This window comes from Alosa pseudoharengus, unplaced genomic scaffold (assembly GCF_046254945.1).
Source record: "Alosa pseudoharengus isolate Yale_2024_CS ecotype anadromous, Long Island Sound unplaced genomic scaffold, YU_APseudo_1.1 YU_APseudo_1.1_scf_21, whole genome shotgun sequence".
Classification (NCBI taxonomy): domain Eukaryota; kingdom Metazoa; phylum Chordata; class Actinopteri; order Clupeiformes; family Clupeidae; genus Alosa; species Alosa pseudoharengus.
This window is the reverse complement of record NW_027468674.1, coordinates 24,321,873-24,344,372: the sequence shown is the minus strand read 5'-3', so window position 1 is coordinate 24,344,372 and position 22,500 is coordinate 24,321,873. Positions and strand designations below refer to the sequence as shown.

The window sequence follows — 22,500 nt, the reverse complement described above, 5'->3', positions numbered from 1 at the left end:
TGATAATTTCTTGGCGTGAAGTTTCGTGCACAATGATAAACAGGAGTGCAACATTCTCGAAAAACAATAAGCAGAGTGGACTGCCATAACATCGGTGAAAAACATTACTGCAGGCCAGGGGCGCAGGAGATATTTTGAAAGTGAGGGGGACCAAATTGTGAACACAAACCCATAGTGAAATCAGATTTCCAGATATCGGATCGCCACCTCTGGCCCACTTTCGACCATCATATTTTAAACTTGCCAGAATATTAAGATAATACCATTGATTGTTTTCAAAATATTGTTTGATTAAAATTGTCAAAACTGTGAGATGAGCCCAACACCAGATCTGCCCTCAGACCAGCTTCTTGCTATGTGCTATGTGCAATTCTACAAATTTTTTTGGATTTATTTTACACTACTTGGGCCAATGGTAGAATACTCTAAAAGCAACATGATGTTGATATTTTATGAAGCCATGAATGAATCATCATGCCTATGATCCAAACATAGACTACATGATCAAATAGCCTATTGTTAGGCCTACAGTACCTAAATTGTCTATAAACCAAATCAACTCTCCACTATGTGTCTGCAGTTAATATTTATGCAATGTTAGAACATGTTGGCTTAACAAGTTACCAGTCCAGAACACACAGAAAATTGCAACAGAAAGTTGCCTTTATAATCAACTATTTGTTCCAACAGCATTTAAACAAAGCATTTATAAAATTGAAAAAAAAAAATATATATTACATAAGTAAAATAAAATACTGTTACTGTAGTAACTGTACCACATTATCCCAAGCTTCAAAGAGCTCCTCATGTATGTGACAGCCAGACGTGACACCGCTAAATTCTCAGCTTGTTTATACCCCACACTGAACGCGTAAGAAAGGCCCATCACTCTGGGGTGTGGTCGCCTACTCTCTGGGATTTATGCACCAAGGTAACTGAAGTATCCAATTTGTGTCTTGAAATTATGTTTGAAATAAATGTCTTAGAACAAAAACTTTGGGTAGGCCTGTATACTTGTATTTTATAGTTAGGCTAGTGAAAACGAGTTGATCAGTAGGCTAGTTGAGTTTGTTATCAATAAACATAACAGCTAATGTCATGTTGAGCAGGAGATAGGCTACCATAAATCCTCAAATTATGCCCGGGATTGATTCTATTTATAGCCGGACACAGGGCTCGAATTATCTTTTTGTCTTTAAGGGGGTCTCTCTATCTCATAAAAAGTTGACACACCCCGCGCATAGCCTAACAAGGCGATACAATGAAATAGCCTAGGCGCAAGTGGCGCTTTTGCGCAGTAGGCTACAGTATATGCGCACGGTAGGCCTAGGCTTTACCTTGACACACGCATACAACAGACAGATTTTTCATAGAAATTGATTACTTTTAATTAATTTCAACATATTATTGATTATAATAGTCCATATCTCATTTCAATTTCACAATACAAAGAAATAGACTAAACGATTTAGTCTGTGCCATTCTCAATTTCACAACGTAACTCATTTAAACCAGACCACCGTCTCAGATAGGCTATCCTCAGTGTCAAACACAATAATGCATGTAGTGCAACTTATACACAGGGGAAAAAGCACTAACTGGCAGAAATGAATAAAGCCAGCCAAACTATGTTTTAGGCTAATGTGTTGAACCGTGGAAAATTAATAGACGAACAATTTTGGAGTTTGCACTGAGATATTGTCGGGTAGCCATTGAATATTCCGACATTAGAGATTGCTAACAGGTGTTTCAAAATAGCTGGGAACTTTCCGGAGGTCTGAATGGCAGAGGATAGCTAGATCACCAGACAACACAATCATTGTAGGCTGCATTATGGGCCATAATGTATGGCTTTGTCAATCAACATATATAGGTAAAGCGCAAGTTCAACAGCAAACAGGACTTTTCAGCACGTATCAAACCACGTAGGCTAGCCCAATGAACGCCTATGCAAATAGACAAAACACTCACATCAAAGCAGGGTGACTTCTTCAGATTTGCGAGTGCTGTCAAATCAATACGGTTTGCTCATATAGTCTAGTGGTGTGATGGTGAAGTGTCATGCTGCGTTCAAGAGCGTAGTGTAGGTCTACGTCCCGTAGTAGCCTATATTTTAATTTAACGTCTTTAATGGTAAGAGATCGCACAGGGATGGATAATGAGCGGTTGTTTAAGATTAAATTACAATGCCAGACATCTTCAGATATCAGAGACCCCCTCAGATTTTTGACTTTGTTGCTTTCATGGGAGCCAGTCATCACTCTGGAGCTCGGCTCCCTCTCGTAATTTGAGCCCTGGCCGGACAAATAAAGGCAGGTTCCCATATTTGCCTATACCATACCAGCAATTGCCATCAGTCCACCAGCACTAGAAGACATTGCTTCGATTTAAGTCGATGAAATAACACCTCTTCTTAATATTTTATTATATTGTTGGTTGGATTAATAAAGTCGTTTTCCTACCATGGGTCTCCAACACACGTTCTCAAGCTCATTGTCTTGCCGCCCCTTTCGAGCTAATTGCCAGAGGCTGAAGCCTACTACATTTAATTGTTGCGTGACTACTCAAGGCATTCCAGCCTACGAATTTAATAAAAAGTAGCCTACTAAATCATGCATAATTAAACAATAACTCAATTTAGGCTACTTGGCTACGCAAAAAGGTTTCTATTACAGCACAGCCCCTATTCAATGAATGGCTGCCTTGTCTCGCAATAAACAGCGGTGGAAATCCCGACACTTTTTCAACTGCATGAAACATAACAGTGAACCATCAAATATCTCCCAGAGTTCAGTGCCCATCAGTCCCAACATTTAGCAATATAATCAAACAGTCCAAAAGTAAATTAGATCCCAAACCAAACCGAAAATGTTATGCTTTTGATGGCCTACCAGTATGCCGCTCCAAACGAAAAGCATCTCTAATGATGGTTGTTAGTAGACAAACTGGCTTCAGATAACCAACAGAGTGAATATGAGATTGTGCAGTCTTACAGTACTGTAGATGGCTGTGGTTAGTGATGTGATGCTGTTAATGGGGAGTTTTACATAGTTAGCGCAAACCCTATAGGTTATTATTTATTTAGCGTATATAAGGCTTTTTTTCCTTATCAAAAGTGAGGGGGACGACGGCCGTCTCTTCAGCACTGCGTGGGACACATCCCCCACGTCCCCCGTGCCTCCTGCGCCCCTGCTGCAGGCTTCAACGTGGCTGCGTTTACAATTAGAAATGTCAAACAAATTTCGCCTACGTAGAACTCACGACTACACAGTTTGCATACCGCTTTGTCCTTCTCCATAGTTTGATATACCCAAACCCCGAAGTGCTTCCATATCGAACTCCTCAAGTTATTAGGGCCTATCACTCGTCTCTCTCATGTCGCAGCGGTTGATCGCGTTGTCCTCAATTCTTTGGCAAAACACCAGCAGCACAGCAGCCGATTGAAACAGCTGTTTCCGGTGCGTAAAATTGGTGGGAATTTTCTTTTTAGCTTTCGCAATGCTTACTGCTTGTTTGTGAGTTTTGTTACATCTAGATTTTTTATTTGTTTAATTCGTTTAAATTGAATAGTGTACATATTTGGTTAAAATCGATTCCCTATTTTAGTTTTCGAAACTTGTGTTGGTTGGTCCAATCGATTGTGCAATCGATTTTCGAACCTAAAGTCACAGCCCTAATCACACGTGAATCGAACCCCGGCCTCCCACAGTGCTAACCCTAGTCTGTGACCACTGCACTATCGTCTTCTAAAAGTAAATGGTGTTTGCAGGTATAGTTTACAGGCCTGAACGTCATATTCACAAAATTTCTGTTAACTAAGAAACTGACGGTTGTATGTGTTCACTGAACCAAGATTATGAAAATAAAACACAACTTTTCAATCTAAAACTTAATCTGAACAGATATTAGTGCCAAAACCTTTCAGAATTCTTCACTTTCTGCTGACGAAAAAACGAATGTCCGCCATGTTTTTTGTGCACGTGAGCAACGTCTATTTGTTGTTACGTCACAATGTGTGAATAGCTCAGCTGTGTAAATAGACACTCCGAAAAAATAATGAAGTTGTGGAGGTGTCTACCTGCATCCTTTGCAGCTTCTCACGTATCAGCATAGGCTGGTATATTTATATTCTCTTATTGCTTATTCAGAGAAAAGGTAAGGCATATGTTTTAACACGCCTTTTTAGGAGTCCGGAACTACTGCCATTTCTTTCCATGATTCATCTTGGTAACTAGACAATCTTTGATGAAACCCTGCATTTCCACATGTCATGTCTAAATGCGGTTTGTTTTGATCTAGTGACAATGCAGTCATGGAAAAAGAACATCACACTTCAGAATTGCTAGGGAAATACTGACTTGACTTGCACAATATCCACTCTTGAGCCATTGCTTACTGTATGTGAAACTGATAGTTGTAGAACATCATCATGATGCAGGCTTGCCACTCTCATTGAATCTCTCGAATTTCCCCTGGGAATCAATAAAGTATCTATCTATCTATCTATCATCTGCATGATGTCATCTGGCGTGAAACACTTTCAATCTCACGCTCTCACACAAAAGCAAGAAATGTCACACCAAATCCATTCTTCTTCTTTTTTTTCAAACCGTTCATTTTCTGTTGATGAATAGACCACAGCATATTGTTTCTAAATGACAGGAGACAAGTTTAAGGCCTAGATCAATGTTTCTTCAATTTTACCTGATGCTTCTATCACTCGTCAGATAATTATGACCGCTGCTGCTAGTGTAGCTAGCATAGCTGTCATATAGGTTTAATTAGAGTTTTTTTTCTTCTGGATTTTTTTTTTTTTATAATTCCCGGGACACTGAAAGACCAGGCTGAATGAAACTTGGTGGGCATGTAGCCCCACAAGGATAAAAACGGAACCATTTATTTTTATTTTGATCTGTTGACTAATTATTTGCCTGATAGCTATCCCAGCTTAATTAAGGTGGGATGTGTTAAGGTTGCCGGGGGTAAAAGACTGGTCTTGTTTTCAAGTGCAATCAATAAATTAATCGTACATTTTGAAGAAACTTTTACATTCTATTATTTTTTTTCATAGATCAGGGATTATACATAAAGGAGTCAGGGGACAGACATTAAAAATGAAAAGCAAAAATGAGGTGTGGTAATCGCAGGTATCTCTGGCTGACATGTTCAAAACTGCATGAAATTTGAAGTGTAGGATTATTATTATTATTATTATTATTATTATTATTATCATCATCATTATATCATATTTTAAAATTAGGGTCAGGTTTAGGATATTTCTTCGCTGTGTGTGTTCACTACGACTTCACAAAATCTCACACCAGCCAAATTCCCCGAAGTTGGCAACCCTGTAAAAATGTGGTCAGCACTACTCAAATTCTGATTTGAACACAACTTGTGCAGTTCTCTAAACACATGCTATTATTCACAAATTTAGTTGAGGGGCCACAGACATGATGAACTCATGAGTAATTAACCTTAAATTCAGGTAATCATGATGATCATGCTGTTGATCAAGAAATCATAAATCATATTGACGTACCCACCATACCTAGTGCTTAATGTGTTGTTCATGCATAAGGTCATGAATGAGAGACTGTGAACTCATGTCAATTTCTGATGATTCATAGTAATGAATGCATTTATGATAAAAAAAAAATCATGTACCCTTACCGTAAAGTGTTACCTCATCATGGAGTTACAAAATACCAATTGCAAAAAGCAGATGTAGCTACAGATTGGTCAATATTTCTCAGACCAAAATCTGTCTTCTCTCTTCTTCCTTCCTCTTCCGTTGCATTTGATCAGTGCTCCTTTTAAGCTGAACTAGTGCTTAACTGCTACTACAAGCTATTGTTAACTAGAATTAATCAATTCTAAGGCCATATCATTTTCCTGTCATCTGTCTTATGTGATCATGCAATTAATATTCAAACCAAAACAATTGCACCCTACTAAGCTATTTTTAATAAGTCAGTTTTGCACTTTTACTCACCCCATGCCACCATCTATCCCTGCCCAATTGGCATCATCATGCCCCCCCCCCCCCCCTCTCTTAGGCTGCTCTGAATACATGTGATTAGTGATCATTATTACTAATACAATAAAAAAGTCCTAAAGTTAGGAAGTGCATCTTTATAACCCTGCAGTGTGCTCCAGTTCAAATGGGGCCTACAAAATGTCAATGCATATTAGCAGCGGTTGTTTACGTTCAGATTTTCCTTTGTGGTGGTGTGATAGTCCAAATAAATGAAAACAACAGGAGTGTGTCCACGTTTATCTTGCTCACTGGGCAAACGCTCAAGGGGACAACTCAGGACTCTTCACAAAGGCCTGAAACTAATTGTGAGTAGTGTAGAGTAAAATTTGTTTAAAACGTGTGTGTCAGTGTGTCTTCCTAATACTGTGTCCAGTTGACCATTGTCTACCTCATCCAAGGTTGTCAGGTCTTCATTTTCCATTGTCCTACATAATTTAGAATAACCATTAACATTATGTTATTTGAACACCTATGAAGTAGATCAATTTGGCCGTATCACACTTGTATATTAATTCGCCAAACTAGTTGTGAAATTAGTTGATAGGCCTATGACAGTTTTAGCAATTAAAACGTTTAAATTATAACAGGAAGTGACCACAACGCAAGTGGCAACAGTGGAATAATGGACTCCACGGTGGTCTGTTAACAGAAATTAATGCACTTACGAGGTTTAAACCGCCGCTTCGCGTCGGGGCCGTTTTACAATCTCAACCCTGCATTAATTTCTGTCAACCCTGCATTCATTTCTGTTATTTCTTATTTTATAATAGTTAGCTTTTAAACAATTTACATATAAATGCACATCATCTGTGCGGAAAGCTAAATCTGATTATTACTTAGACTTGATAGCAAACTCCAGCTCTGCACAATTTTGGAAAGCAGTAAACTCAAACAAACACTAATTCTCTGCCCACCCATATCAACTATATGGCATTACACGCTGGCACTAGGAGTGCTGCTGGAGAAGATCATTTAGATCCTTTTTTCCTTAAATTGTCTGCCCCTATTATCACAAAACATATAGTGCATATCATTAATCTTTCCATTGTGATGGGCATATTTCCTAGTGCATGTGACACTAGCCCATGCATGTGACACCTTTGAACCAAGGGGGTGATAGAGATGACTTAAATAATTACTGTCCAATCTCCAAATTACCCTGTTTATCAAATATTTTTTCATCATTGGTTAATTATATAACTAACTCAAGTAATTTCTTTCAAGTCATCAAATATTAAATCCACAACAATCTGGGTTTAGAACAAACCACAGCACCATCATAGCTACCACATTAGTCACTACTACTAATAATAATAATATCTGCCTTAGACGTTAAGAAGCACTATGCTGCCCTTTTTGTTTTGTCAAAAGCATTTGATACAGTTGATCATCCCTTACCCTTACAAAGATTACATAATATTGGTTTGGATGATAAGGCATTGAATGGTTTTGGAATTATTTGTCTCAGAGGTTTCAGTGTGTGAAGTCAGGAAATGTCAAGTCAGAGTTTTTGCCAATCACAAAAAGTGTTCCACAAGGGCCCAGTTCTATTCACCATCTATATTAATGATATTGTCTCTTCTTTAAATGGTTGTCAAGTCCACCTTTATGCTGATGACACTATTTTGTATTGTATTGCTGACTCTGTTCAACTTGCCATTGATAATCTTCAGCTTTCATTTAATGTTCTTCAAGAAGCTCTCATTAATCTTAAATTAGTACTAAATGAAAAGAAAACTAAATATATGCTATTTACTAGAGCAAGGAACATTGAGGTTAATGGTGCATGTGCAAATAACCACTGTAAATGGTTCCAGCATTGATAGAGTTTCTAAGTACAAATATCTTGGTATGGCTGGATGACAAACTCACATTTAATTACCATTAATCCTAGTAAACTGAGACAAAAGATGGTTTCTTCTACAGAAACAAAGACAGCCTAGGAAACAAGTTGTTGAAGCAGTTTTTATGTCAGTTCTAGACTATGGTGATGTGATATATATAAATGCTACTGCTTGCTCACTTAAAGCCCTGGACTCAGTCTACCACTCTGCCCTGAGATTCATCACTGGTGATGGCTACAGCACTCATCATTGTGTCCTCTATGGTAAAGTGGGTTGGTCATCTTTGACAGAGAGGAGACATAATCATTGGTATCTGTTTAGTTACAAAGGTATTGTTGGAAAATTACCAGGTTATATTTCAAACATGCTTGTTTGGAATTCTGGACCCTATCAGACCAGATCAAATGACTGTTTGATACTCAAGATTCCTCATATCCACACTGAGTTGGGAAAGTCAACCTTTTGTTGGTGCCCCTACTTCCTGGCATTGTCTTGAATGTAACATAAAAATGAACTCCTTACTTTCTTATAATCAATTCAGATCTGTAATCACAAACCTTCCTACGTCAATTTGTACCTGTTTTATGTAAATGTTATTTTATTATTGTTATTATTTTATTATTCATATTTTCTGTGTTTTTATTTTTCCCTTCCTCCTTTGTAATGTTATAGTGTATGTTATGTAATGTTAATCTTATTTTTTTATTTATTTTTTTTTTTACCACACTTATTATACTATATATCTTGTTATTTCATTGTTCGGCTCGGTTCACTGAAAATGAGGACTACCCTCAATGAACCTCTGAGAATAAATAAAGATTGAATGAATGAATAATGCCATATCAATATAAAATGTAGTTCAACATGGAAATAGCTCAAATTAAATAATAATAATTAAAAAACAAACTTGTTTAAGCATTCCCAAAAGTATGATATTTTATTTAAACATTTGTGAACTCTATGAACTCTGTGTCTGCATACACAGCTCAAGTTCTGAACAAGTCTTATGAAGTGCTGAAAAAACCCCCATCTGAAATGACAACCGTTTTCAATGGCAAACTTGAAACAGCGCCAAAACAACCGCCAGTGGACAATAAAAGCATTACATGTGTATCGCCATAAAGAATGAATGGGGAAAATGAAGGAGGTTATATAGTTTGATGGTCAAGTCAAGTCAAGTCAGTTTATTTTTATAGCACATTTCACACCCAGAGTGCAACCCAAAGCGCTCCACACATAAGACATTGACACATAAGACAAAAGATGCCGGACAGAGCGGCGTAGTTGCCAGTGTACCCGCAACACCAATAGACAAACATAGACATAGACAAACAAATTTACAAAATAACAGATGGTGTCATACTCCTGTGCAGGCCAGATGCTATATACCACAGACAGGCGCCCTTTTTTCTGGTACTTTTGAGTATTATGAGAAAATTAGATATTTCTATTAGAGAAAAGCTTAAGATAGAATTTTTGTGACATTTTACTCTTAGCTCAGCAATCTGACCAAACTCTTCACATAGATTACGCTTCAAACCTTATACCGCGTCTTTGATTTCCTGCATGAGTAACACAAACAAGTTTCCAGTGGCAGTGACAGATGCACTGTGCTCCGTCACCAGCTGTCCAAACAAGCGTCGCCGATAGGAGTTTAGCTTGGGCACCCAGTCGTGCAGCACCAGGAAGGAGGCCAAGTTGCACAGGTCCACAAACACCCTATAACGGTCACTGGCGTGAACAACAACACAACAAAGCTCTTTCAGAAAGACAGAAATCGGCCCCAGCTGTGGTGCAACTGGCTGGGGCACCTGCACCGTACGCTGGCGACCGGGGTTCGATTCCCGCCCCGTGGTCCTTTCTGCATCCCACCCTGACTCTCTCTCCCACTCACTTCCTGTCATTCTCCACTGTCCTGTCATTAAAGGCATAAAAAAAAGCCCAAAAAAAGAAAGACAGAAATCCAAATGACCTGTCTGCAAAGGTTTCGGTCTAATCGTATCAGTGATTTATTTTGTTAAAATCAGAGAGCAAATTTCCCCCTGTTTCAGTCACAAACACACACAAAGCATAAATATATGTGGGAAAATATTAATATACAAATAAAACATTTTCCACTACCCATGATATTTTACAAAATGTGCATATGTGTTGCAATATCATTAGTCAAATAGGATGACAGATCTATTGTTTGTTTTATTTTCTGGGGGAATTGTGCCTGACATATGGCTGTGATCGATGTGGTGTAGTGTGGTGTATGCAGGACGGTCATTTTGACCAGGCTGGGCTTACCTCACGGTGGAACGCAAGTAATGGTACCCTGAGGATCCACCTGTTCCCATCTTACTGCCAATCATCCTGTGCACCACGCACACGTGGTGGTCTGGAAGATGGAGACATTCACAGTCACTTTCATAGTCACCAGCACTAATGCAGCTGAGTGAAAACATAACCATTTCAGTCTGTATAGATTGGTTCTTTCACTCAAATGAAATTGATCATGGGTCATTCATTTCTTCACTGAGATAGCAAACTCTAGCTTCTGTCGTCAGGATTAATCCAACACACACCGACTCATCTGAGACACCTACATCTCCATTTGGACATGAGGGAGTCAATGTCCATCAGTGAGGTCAGCAGCTGGAATGGCACCTGGAAGCGAGGCTCCTCTCTGTCAGAACAGACCACAGGTGAGAAGATGAGGAGTGAGAGGACAGATCAGTGGTGGAGCTAGGGGGTGGCTTAGGGGGCTTAGCATCTAAGCCCCGAATCTTTTTTCAAAAGCCCCGAATCTTTTTTTAGTGTTTTAAATTCCCGGCAATTCTTATTTCCAATATAACTTCCCCTCGGTTTCTCTATAAATGTCACAAAATGCTCTATTACTGAGGAAATATATCCCTTATTTTCAAAGCCCAATATTGAAAAATAATTTGACTTGCTACACGATCTATGCCAGGTCTCTGGGCTATATCCGCTATGGTGATTTCAATGGTTAGATTGATTTGTTTAGATCCAGTGAAAATGCTGCCTTGACAACGCTACGTCCTGGCTTCGAATCGGTGTTCCAAAAAGCCTCTGTCAGAAGTCTGTCACTTTTACAGTCTGTGATAAAACACTTTGTGTACATGTTGTTGAAACGTTATGGATATTAGAACGTTTTTCAAAAGACCACCCAGCTCCGTTCAAGCAACAGCATCGCCCAGTGAACTGACGGATAGTGTTGTTTCAGGTTGGTGATTTCACGTTAAGAGCTTTCAGTCAGTTAGGCAGGCTAACGTTAGGCTACTTGGCTAGCTCCCTAGCACTAAATACTTAACGTTAACGTTAAATGTCCTCGTTCGTCGGCGGAAAAGGCAAATTCAGTACTCTCATAGGCTAGCTAAGCCTACTGCAGAATAAGAAATTACAGCTCCCAAAACAAAGTGATCCTCGTCTTGTAGCTAATAAATTAGGCTACACTGTTTTGAAATGTCAGAAAACCCCATTAACAGTTATCTGCCCATGTCAACTTTTCAGTGTCATATCAAAGATCCTTAATATACAGGTCATATGTTGCACAAAAGAATGTTAACTGTTAGCCTACCTTAAAACCTTGTTGATATCCTATCCACCACCACAGATCTTATAATCCAAGAGTCCACATAAATATAAAAGTCATGTTATGTTGTTTTGGCTACCTAACTAATTATTAACTAAAAAAAAACCATTACAATGATATATTGAGAGGAAAGGGCCCTTTCCATAAGTGTGTTAATCAAGCACCATGCAGTCTGCATTCATAATCTAGGTGCTTGATTTTATGCACCTGTGTAAAGGGACCTGATGAAACCTATGAATAATCTTGCTAAATTACAAAATTAATATAATTTAGAAACGCCTATATCAAGATGATAATGCATTCCTTCTAAAATACCCTTGTATCATGATGACTGGCCATACTGTAAAATATATCATAATATTATGTATATTATAGTATAAGATATTCTATATATTTGTCACATCACACAGATGAGATCAGGGAAGAGGAAGAAGGAGAATAGCAATAATAAACAATAATGTCATATCAAACAATAGCCTAATGAAAATAAACAAATACTATAATATACAAACCATAAGAAACGCTTAATTAACTAAGTACATGCTAAACAGATATGAACAGATATTGCCTCTTGAAAGACCCAAAACTATAATTTTACACAGTGTAGTGCCAGTCAGATACCTTGAATCTGTTGAATGTTAGTTTCTCATTTTTGAAGTCTCAATGTGTCCATTAGTTTACACAAAATTCACTAGAAGTCATTATTTAAGGGGTTATTTAAAAAAAAAAAAAAATGAGCTAAGCCCCGAATGTTTACAATGTCTGGCTCCGCCCCTGGGACAGATGATCAAAACTGTGAGAGGTGAATGGACAGGTGGACAGCGAGTGAGAGAACATCTCACCTGTAGAAGTAGATCATGAGAGCGCCCTGCAAAGCTTTATATGAGAGCCGCCGCTCACCTAAGGACAGCAAAGACAGTATAAAGCAAATGCACATCAATGTGTTATTTCCAACACATCCTTTTTGAGAGTCTAGGATCTTGACATTTCATCTGGATCATCAGCTTGTAAGGATGTGACTGTTTAGAACATTAAAAAAAAAACATGGAGATAAAACTGGATTGGATTGAAGTACTGGTCAACAAGACACTGATGGGTGTCCATCTCTTACAGAGTGAGTAGCTAAACTTTGACTTAGGCATGGTGTGTGTGTCTGTCTGTATGCAATGATCATCCATTCCTCACCTTTACTCATCATGTCGTCATGTCTTTGCTCATCAAACAGGGATGTAAACAGGCCTCTCTGCTTTATGAAATCCTGACTCCGGTCTCATCTGTCCAATCAGAATAATACTCCAGCTGACTGCATGGTAACCTACAGTACCCACTTTTAGAGCAAGATTACATAGGCCGCTGTTTCCATGGCCCTAACTTCTTATTACACAGTCTCAATGAATGTAACTCAATTAAAGAATGAATGAATGAATGAATGAATGAATGATTTCAATGACTACCCCAAATGTTGCAGTACTGCAGATCACTGGTTTCAGGAGATGATAAACAAACCTCTAGTTTCTCCCTCTCCCTCTTCAGTCCCTCAGTGATGTTGGCCTCCAGTTTTCCCCAGAAGTTGAATCCTTTCTCCTCAAGGCCTGGGGTACGTTCCAGCCATTGCTGCAGTACACAGAAAGCAGGATATACGTTTCATACACCATAGCCTCAGGCAATACCTGATACTGGAGAACATACATCATGATTCCATGTGTATCACTATATCCATATCATTACTACTGGGACAGCCGTGCAAAACAAACACGAGGAAACCTTAACGTAGCATACTGTATGGTGTGTTGCATGGAAATGTCCTATAGTGGCCTATTAGTAGCAATAGGTTTCTTGTATCATGTGTTCTATGTTTACAATACTATGCATGTATATAAACCACAACCAAGAACACACAAATGTTCCTGTGTGATGTGATGTGTATGGTGGCGCTCCACAGGTCATCACCTCCACCACCCAGAGCAGCGTGGGCTCCTGCTCAGAGCAGAGCAGCAGCTCGCTGTCCTGGCCATAGAAGTTGCCCCGTTAGTGCTGCCGGTTGTAGGGAACCCGCCGGTCATTGGGAACGCCAAACTTGTTCTCCAGGAGACGGAACTGCAGGCTCTGGAATCCAGAGGCTGGAAACAGGTACTCCCTGGTTTAGAACACACACATGTACACACACACACACACACACACACACACACACACACACACACACACACACGCACACACACACACACACATATACACATACACACACACACACACATATTGTCATAAAGACACAAATTACAGAATGAAAAAAATGGAATGTGCTCATAAACTAGGTTACCTAACTTGGCAAACAAGTTAATGAAAGACATAGTCTCTAGAATAGCAAACTGGTCGACCAGGAGCTTAAAGATTGAGATGATCCTGTGGGTGCGTGTGATCACCTTCAACATGTTACATCCATTTCGCACCTGAAGTCAAGTGAAACATTAGGACACCCACTAAAACATGGTACTCCAATAACTAAAGTATCCACTGTTATCCATTATATCAGAGAGCACTGGTTTAGAAATGTTTAGTAGTATTTCTTTTAAATCTTATAAGGGCCTTCACAAAAACAAATTCTCAATTTGATGAAAAACAGTATCTCAATGATTAATGGCTTGTGATAATTAAGGCATTATCTAGAAATATCTGTCCAACTTAGCCACTGCAACACACACACCCATAATGAACACAAAGACTTTTTAAAAAGACTTACATCTCCACTTATGAAGATATCCCTCAATGAGTCCAGCTCCCACAAGATCTGCTTAAACCACAACTCATACGCTTCACACAAGAAAAGAAGAGTAGGCAGTTACACATGATGACCCTTAACCCCATATTGACATAACAGGATTTTCTTTTGTTATTTGATTGCAAGGCACATTAGCCAACAGATGGTTGGATGTAATGCAAAGATGGCAGTGCTTACTGTATTTATTTTATTTTATTATGCTTTCAGATTCAGAGATGATTAATGCAAATATGGAAAATTTGCTTCAAAACAGATGGAGAGAAATGAGAACTGTGTTGGTTCAGATACTGTATACTGTATTTACCTTGGTGGGTAACTATGAATAGGTGCTCATCATGAATCCTATTGCCTTTCGATTCACTCAAGAGAGATTGAGCAGCCACAATCTTATCCAGCTGGGGAAAAAATCAGCAGTTCACATTAGTTTTGTATTAGGCTAGTTTGGTTACTGGGTTTGTTACAGTAAACGCCTTGGAAAGCAGAAGTCCCATCCAAACTAATACACTGTAGTGGGAAGTCCTGACAGTGTTGTGAGCATGTCTTGTGGTTTATTAGTGTATGTGCATGTGTGTGTGTGTGTGTGTGTGTGTGTGTGCAGGGGTTAAAGTGGGCCAGAACGGTCTGGAACTGCGGCACCTCAGATAGATTAATAAATAAATATATTAGTTCATACCAACAATATTCCACAATGGTATTGTTTAAAAAAAAATGCGGGCACCATCAAATTGCAGCCTGCCTCTCCAATTCAGGATTACAATTTAAACATGACAACAAATACAACTCAACAAAACTCAGGACAAAGAAAGTTAGACTTTTTGAAGGGCGGTTTATGTTTAGCTGTTCATCTGCTGGTCAATGACAAACGTTAAGTTAACTGCAAGGTAGCAGGCTAGCATTTCAGCTTGTCAATATTAACAGAGAAAAAATATTGTCCATGAATCCCAATTGGAAAACACATTGGTAATATTAATGTCACACAGTCACAGTCCACAAAGGAAACCAGTGTAAATCAGGTCACAGAGTACAAATCACAGCATGTGCCCCGTTACTGAACTGTGCCCCAGTAAAATATCAAGTCCAGGTTCAACTAATGCCTGCGGAGTAGCCTAGGCCTACTCGTCACACAGAAATTTCGATGAACGGAATTTAAGCTTTTCATTGATAGCGCCAAGTTGCTCTGATAAATGGTTTGTGAAGAAATTAACATTGACTTGCATGGGAATGGTGAAATATCTTACGAACTCTTCAATCAACATATGGCAACTGTATCAAAACTAGATGATTTGATGCAGAGCCGTCGCTAGAGGGGGGCAAAAGTGGGCGGTGCCCCCTCAAATGAAATCTGTGCCCCCCTAGTGTGACCACCACATAGGCTACATGCAGCGGCAGAAAACTCACTCTCTCACACACACAACGGAGACTCGCCTCCGTAGCCTAGATCCAGGCTACTTGAATCAGAACAATCCAAGATTGTTGCAGCACAGAATGACCGTTGTACAGTCGGTGTAAAGTTTAGCATTATCAACACCACAGTGCAAATTAGGTTGAATAGGCTACTCATGCATGCAAATGAAATAGTTTGTTCTTATCACAACAAAGTCAATCGCGCAGACAATCGAGGATGCATCGATGCAAATAACAAGGCAGCTGGAACCTGCCACTTTCTCTTTCTCCCCTCTCTCTCTCCTCTCGTGCGCACTCAAGATGCGCAATTCAGTGGAGTATAACGTTCAAATTAGATCTGTTGCATAGTGGAGATTGAGAGGACCAATATCATCATTGCATGCAACATGCTGCATTTTGACATTGTAGGCTATATGTTCGAAAGAATGAAAAGCAGTTTGAAGTAAAGCTATGATACTTATATTTATTGGCTAAATGTTGGTACCCCCGACACCCCTTGGTGCCCTATGCACAGTGATGCGTGTGGTGGTACCAGCGGCACTGCATGTTAAGGAGAAAAACTATATATAAAAATAAAAACAATACTTAAAATGCATTTTTTCCTCTCTGTTAAAAACAGAATAATTAAAAGGAATTGTAAATAATTCTGCTAATCAGAGATGAGCAAAGATACATCAAAATGTATTTTAAATTAAAATATCAAGTACTCTAGTTTTAAGTGTATCTAAATAAACTACAAAATACAGCAACACCATATATCAAAATAAAATACTGTATATTTGTGTAAATGCTAAAAACATATCTTTAAAGGGAGCATGACACATACATAAATACATGTTTTACATACATACATACATACATACTAGGGGTGTAACGATTCATGTATTCGTATTGAACCGAAACGGTACGGGCGTCACGGTTCGGTGCATGAATTTACACGGAGAATACACGGTATAAAAATACATAAAACTCGTGTGCGGATTAATTAATGTCATGCGCAATTACTGTTAAGTAGCGAGAGTTACGGGAGTTCTTTAGCGACACCTAACGCTAATCTGTAGCCTCGCCTTAGCTATGAAGCTCTGATTGGCGCTTATGTTTTTTTTGTCAGGTCGTCGGTCGAGTCCGTCAGTCATTAGCAGCACTAAGGTTAGACCCACAAGAGTTAGAGGATCCGCTGGTCTCTTTAAGATCGCAAGTTTGAGAACTTCAGTTACAGTAACGTTAGTACAGGCGAAAGAGTGGTGGATAAGATGAAACTGTGTGTCGACGTTGTTCAGCAGTTGTTGGGTATGTGAGTGGAAAAAATGCTACACATATTCGAAGCCATCACCCAGATGATGTAGGCTACCAATCACTGAAACGAGGGGAAAACACTTTCCCTGCGCTTCAGCAGCCTTTGGATACACGTACAAATAGGGCCAAAACCTATGGCTTAAATTAAATGATTTCGTAATGACAGAAAGCTATGTAAATCGCGTGGTAATTACCTTTATGTTGGGGTAACTTGTAACTTCTCACATGAGGAGCTGCTAGTGTTAAGTGCATAGACAGCAAAATAAAGTGACAACGCTATAACCAGGCTAATAAACAAACCATGCTACGGTGAGTTAACGTCAAAGGGCAAAGTCACGTGACTTCTAGTTGTAGTCTGTTTATGAAATGAAAGGAGCAATTTAGTTTTTAAAAAAAAGGCAAAATAGTGTGATATTTTCACAGTTAGTAGCCTAGGCTAGATTATTACTTTACACACAATAAAAAAAAATATTGAGGCAAATTGTAGACCCTTCCATATACAACTAAACACAGATGTTGAAGGTCTTGCTTAAGTGGATTTTTAAAAATAATTTTTCTATGTAATTTGCACTTTCAGAAATAAGAGATGCTGTAGGCCTATTTTCAGTTTTATAGCTGATTGTCTTATTTTGTTTACAAGTTACAGATGGAGTCTAGGTACTTATTGTACTGTTTAGCCTACATCTTACACACTTCAGGCTGTTGCATATAGCTCAGGGAAGAGACTGTATGACACTAGGTGGTACAGCCTGAGACATGTACAAAAAAAAAATGCTTTCTGCATTTTTGTTTTGCTTTTCCCTCCATTGTACCGAACTCGTACCGAACCGTGATGTCCGAACCGAGGTATGAACCGAACCGTGACTTCTGTGTACCGTTACACCCCTAATACATACATACATACATACATACATACATGCATGCATGCATACAAACATAAATGATTCTAAAAATAATAAAATTCCTCTCTCTCTACTCAGGGGGAGTCATTGGGGCTGTAATGCTACTGCCCCAATAGATGGCACTTGCAACAAACCTCTGCAACATTTTGCTGCACACATTAAATGACCTGAGCTTTCTCAAGAAATAGAGTCTGCTCTGATCCTTCTTGTATACAGCCTCAGTGTTGTACCTCCAATCCAGTTTATTGTCTATAAGAACCCCCAAATATTTGTAGTTCTCTACAATGCCTACGTACTTCCTCACCCAGTATTGAAATAGTATTTAGCTCAGGCCTGTCTCTCCTAAAGTCCACCACCCTTTCCCTTGTCTTAGCCACATTCAAGACAAGGTGGTTGCTCCTGCACCATGTCACAAAGCGGTCCACCAGTTGCCTGTAGGATACTCCGTCTCCTCACCATCACTGACACACCCCCTTGATCTATTTTATTATTTTATTGTATTAATTACTATTATTATTACTGTTAATCTTTTATTTTTATTTTTGTTTCTTTTAAGCACATTGAATGACATTTTGTATGATAATGTGCTATATAAATAAACTTGAACTTGAATTTGAACACCCCACAACTGCAGAATCATCTGAGAACTTCTGCAGGTGACATGACTCAGAGTTGTACTTGAAGTCTGAGGTGTACAGTGTGTCACAACCTGTGGTCTGCCAGTCAGGTAATTAATAATCAATGAAGTTGTGGAGGTGACTACCTGCATCCTTTGCAGCTTCTCACGTAGCAGCAGGCTGTATGGTGTTAAAAGCACTTATATTTGTATAAGTCTTATATGCTTATATACTTACATTCTCTTATTGCTTATTCAGAGAAAAATATGATTCATCTTGGTAACTAGAAAATCTTTGATGAAACCCTGCATGAATCATGGATCATTTCCACATGTTATGTCTAATGCGGTTTGTTTTGATCAAGTGACAATGCAGCCTATGGAAACAGAACATCACACTTCAGAATTGCTAGGGAAATACTGACACGCATGCACACACACACACAAACGCACGCACGCACGCACACACACATAAACACACATAAAGGCCCTGTGCGAACTTGACGGATGCGAGGCCCTTTTCACTTAGTTGCAGGAAATCATGCGATATCCTAGGCTACACATAGCCTACGGTCGGTGCATGTTTAATAGGCTAATATAGGCAAAAGCTTGTCTTTAAGAGGGGAAATTGTATGGCAATAACTGAGTCACATAAATATTTGGCCATATAAGCCGTTTCCTAGGCTACATCACAAAATCGCATACAAATGGAAACCAAACTGGTGTAAGGCAAACGCTTTAACAGGGGACATTAATTGGGCATGAATCATTGCACTGAACGTTATTTGTCAATGAGCAGAAACACACGACATTCAAACTATTGATAACTATTGATCTTGACCATGCCTGGGCTGGTTAAGAGTATTTTGGGTATTGGATATTTCAATGTGGTAATATGGTGGCAGCATGGAGGGGAGTGTCTCCAGGACGCTGGTTTCACTGTTAAGCCTTCATGAGGTGTCGTGGGCCTAACTTAACGAAACATCGGTGAATGAGGGTGCCCACTTGATAACCCCAATGACATGCCGCATACTATATAGGCTACTGCTGTTGGATAGGCCATTTGTATTGTGCTTGTGACCATTTGTTGGCGGATTTGTGGGTAGTGTGCTTTTTAAAGTTAAACTTGAGCAGGGGCTTCTGAATGTGTTTTTACCTTGGATTTTGGCACAAGGGATTCTAACATCTAATCCTGTGTATTAATGTAATGCTGAAGCTAGCGCAGGCTAGTGACTGCTGTGAATAGGGCAGCTGGCAACTAGGGAAAGACCTTGTGACAGCACGGAAAGACGGCTGACAGGAGGGAATAGACCCCGCTGGGGCTACAATGGGTTAGCAGCTCATTGTGGCAATAGCCCAGGCTTCACTAAGCTATGGGCTGCACCCTACTAAGCTACAGTACGACATAATGAAAAAATACCCCTAGAGTCAGCGAGAGTAGGGGCGGAAGATGACTCACTTGTGATAGACATGGTTACTGACCCTGGAACGAATTTGATTACGAGTAAGGAAAACATGTTTGTGGAAGCCACTAGTTCAGAGAAAACTGAGAAAAAGCTGCAGATGTGTGTGTGTGGTTGGCAGAAGGTTACAAGTCTAAAGGGCCTGAAAATTCATCAAGGGAAAAAGAAGTGCTTGGTAGAGGGAACACAGGGTCCCCGCATTGATAGCTATTTCTTAAGAAGTGCATCAAGTCAGTCGGTTGAAGTTCAGCGACAGGAAGAAACCCACAGTTCGCAGGACATCAGTACCCCTGTTGTTGAGGTAAGTTCTAGCACTGAGGCAGAGAGAGAGGCCAGTCAGCCAAGGAGGGAGAAGATTAATGGTCATAGGCCTGGGGTTAGATGGCCAGGCGCAGCAGAATGTAGAATGTGGGAAGATGTTAATAGTGATTTGGTCAGTATCCTGGGTCAGCTCAAGGGGACGGCTGAAAGCAAATTAGAGAAAATGGGAGACATTATTTATAGCTATGGTAAGGAAAGATTTGGGACTATTGAGAGAAGGACAAAACGGCAACATGAGGTAGTTAAATCTAGGCGCCAGCAGGAGATAGATAAACTTATCAAGGAGAGGAGGCAGCTTAAGAAGCAGTGGAGAAAAGCTACAGATGATGAGAAGGAAGGTATTGACTGTCTACAGGCAGATGTGAGGGAGCGGTTAGTAGTGCTAAGAAGAGCTGAAAATATTAGGAAAAATAGGAAGAAGAAATCACGAGCCCGACTAGCATTCTATAAAGACCCATTTAAGTTTGTTAAGTCTTTATTCGTAATGCAGAAGAGTGGCAGTCTTTTGGAACCTAAGCAGAAGCTTGAGGAGTATTTAGAGGGAGTGCACAAAGATAGGGAGAGGTTCAGGGAGATGGTACTTCCTGCTGATATCCCACCTATTGGTGAATTAAGTAGCCAATGCGACGATAGTCCACCAAGGTGGAAAGAGGTGCAAGAAGTAATAAAACGTGCAAGGGCCTCTTCAGCCCTGGGACCTAATGGAGTGCCCTACCGGTTGTATAAGAGTGCACCAGATGTTTTAAGATTTTTATGGCAATTAATGAAGATAGTTTGGAAAAAGCAGAGTATTCCCAAGGCTTGGCGGAGGGCTGGGGGAATATTTATTCCCAAAGAAAAGGACGCAGTGGAGATTAATCAATTTAGGCCAATTAGTCTACTGAATGTTGAAGGGAAGGTTTTCTTCAGTGTGGTGGAGACTGACAAATTACCTTGAAAGGAATAAACTAATTGATACCACGGTGCAAAAAGCTGGAATTCCTGGCTTCTCCGGGTGCTTAGAGCATACCAGCATGATTTGGCACCAAATTCAATTAGCAAAGCGTGAGAAGAGAGACCTGCACGTTGTGTTCTTGGATTTGGCTAATGCTTTTGGGTCTGTGCCGCATAGTCTGTTGTGGGAGGCCTTTGATTATTTCAGAATCCCAGGTAGCATTAAAAGCCTAGTAAAAGCATACTTTCTGGATATTCAATTATGTTTTACTACAGCTGATTACACCACAGGTTGGCAACAACTTGAGATAGGAATCATGGCCGGATGTACCATCTCCCCACTTGCTTTTACAATGGCAATGGAGGTCATCATTAGGGCCTCAAAATGGGTAGTGGGCGGGGAGAAGTTGCAGGGAGGGCCACGCCTCCCCCCGATTCGGGCTTTCATGGACGACATGACAACCTTGACGACAACCGTTCCATGCACCAACAGGTTGCTGGGTAAGTTAAATAGTAATCTGCAATGGGCCAGAATGAAGGTGAAACCAAGTAAGTCTAGGAGTCTCTCAATTATTAAAGGGAAGGTAACAGATAAGAAGTTAGCAAGTAAACCCTTGTGGAGTAAGGCTTCTGCAGGAGAAAAGAGGAAAATGGTAGTGGAGGAAATGCATAGACAGGAGGAGGCTGTAAGATGTACTAAGGCAGTGTCGCAGGCAAAACAAGGGCAGTGGGTGAACTGGGAAGGGGTGGAAAAAAGACGGATTAAATGGAAAGATCTATGGGGCATGGAAGCTGGTAAGATCAGATTTATGTTAGGTGCTACATATGATGTGCTCCCATCTCCCAAGAATTTAAGTCAATGGTTTGGTGAGGATGATAAATGCATACTTTGCTCGTGTGTGGGCAGTCTCCACCATATCCTATCGGGATGCAAGGTAAGTCTCACCCAGGGGCGGTATACGTGGCGTCATAACCAGGTATTGAAATGTGTGGCAGCGGCAATAGAGGATAAAAGAAGAGAAGTAAATTCATTAGCAGCTAGTAAAGGGGTAAGGCAAATTAACTTTGTATGTCAGGGGGATAAACCTTGTTCCGCGAAGGCCAGGTGTAAAACCGGCCAGTTGAAAAATGGGGCGGGCTGGGAAATGAAGGTTGATCTTGGCCAGCAGATGGCGGTACCTCCACATATAGTGAGTACTAAGCTACGTCCCGACGTAATTCTATGGTCGGATTCAGAGAAGATAGTTTACTTCATTGAACTCACTGTTCCTTGGGAAGACAGAGTGGAAGTGGCCAATGAGCTGAAG

The 22,500-nt window shown here is 39.9% G+C and overlaps 1 pseudogene; it reads right to left on the bottom strand.

Moving 5' to 3' along the window:
- Positions 1-9,425: 9,425 nt before the first annotated feature.
- LOC143138283 (tryptophan 2,3-dioxygenase A-like) lies at positions 9,426-18,629 on the bottom strand (annotated as a pseudogene).
- Positions 18,630-22,500: the final 3,871 nt, after the last annotated feature.